Here is a 1,681-nt window from a genome sequence, read left to right on the forward strand (position 1 = left end):
GCTGTGTGAGAGTTTTACACAGACAGGAGCTGTGTTTCGCTTACGACGAGACCACATGTATGACACCCATGGGCGTCAAACAGGCGAGGCTACGCCTAAAAGTCTGGACATGTCGGCCGGCCCACAGTGGCGCGAGCGTTTTTCTGAAGTTTTTTTATTAGTCAGTTTTTCTCCAAACAAAACCGAATGTTGTTTTGAATGGAGCTAAATATTTCAAAACCAATTGAAAAAATAGAAAAAGTATTTCAGAACTTTTTTCAGTATGTGTTTATATAAAAAGCTTCAGTACATACATAAAATTTCACGGCATATCAAAATGTAAAGTGTGTTTTTAAAAAATGTTCATTGTATAATTAAAAAGGTTTTATCATATACTAAAAAATGTTTGATGTATAAAAAAATAGTTCATTGTATATAAAAAAAGTTTAGTGTGTACTTAAAAAATGTTCACCATATACTAAAAAAAGTGCAATTTGTACTCCCTCTGTTTTTATTTAGTCCGCATATTAGCTTTGATCAAAGCCAAACTTTATAAACTTTGACCAAGTTTATAAACAAAAATATTAACATATATAGTAATAAATCAATACTATTAGATTTATTATTGAATTTACTTTCACATCATATAGATTTGTTACAGTAAATGTTTATATTTTTTCTATAAGCTTGGTCAAACTTTATGAAATTTGACTTCAGTCAACTCTAATGCAGAGTAAATAAAAACGGAGGGAGTACTAAAGAACAAATCTTAGATATAGAAAAAAGGAAAAGAAAAATAAACATGAAGAAAAAAGAAAGAATAATCACACACAGAAAAAACAAAGGAAAACTAACTTATAGTCAAGAACCAAAAAAGGCTTCTGCTAGGCATCATCGAGTTGATAACCGTGAAAAATCAGCCGCCTTGTTAGCCCTATGATCTACTGAAATCAGTCCGCTCAGATTATTCACGTGGGGTGCACAAAGCCTAGGCTTTCACACATCACGTGGGCGCCGAGGACCATAAGGCTGTTTAAACGCGTCGTTGCTCGATGCACCCTTGAAGCATCTCCATGGGCCCGGCCAACTACTACTAAATCTGCTATGTGGTCGATGTAGAAAACCTTCCATTCCGTTCAAAAGAAAACAGTGTAGCAAGCGATCCATGTTACAAGAGCATATGCGATGGTAAAAAACTATAAAATCTGTGTAAATTGGAAGAGTATGTTAGGCATCACCAGGATGATCCTAGGTGCTTGTTTGTGCAATTCCTTGCCCTTTGTTTTTTGGAGGTTGTAATCAGAAATAGTGAGGGACTGATTTGTTTGCTAATACAGAGAGAAATAGTTCCTAGAGTATCAAGAAGATTGCTATAATCTTTTGAGAAGTTTACTATAAACTTCGGTGAAAGTCTTCTACGATGCATTAACGTTCAATATGCGGCTCTATCCTTGGTGGGACCTTTGAGTTCCTCTCGGATAGGATCGCTTATTGGGAGTGACATTAACGTTCGATGACGAATTGACGATATGTATTATATGAGTTGTGTGTTTTGGTGACCGAAAGTTGTTCGAAGTCCCAGATGAGATCACAGACATGACGAGGAGTCTCGAAATGGTCGAGATATAAAGATTGATATATTGGAAGGTTTTGTACGGACACCGGAATGGTTCCGAAGAGGTTCGGGGATTTTTCGGAGTAC

The sequence above is a fragment of the Triticum dicoccoides genome, chromosome 6B, assembly GCF_002162155.2.
Source record: "Triticum dicoccoides isolate Atlit2015 ecotype Zavitan chromosome 6B, WEW_v2.0, whole genome shotgun sequence".
Lineage (NCBI taxonomy): Eukaryota > Viridiplantae > Streptophyta > Magnoliopsida > Poales > Poaceae > Triticum > Triticum dicoccoides.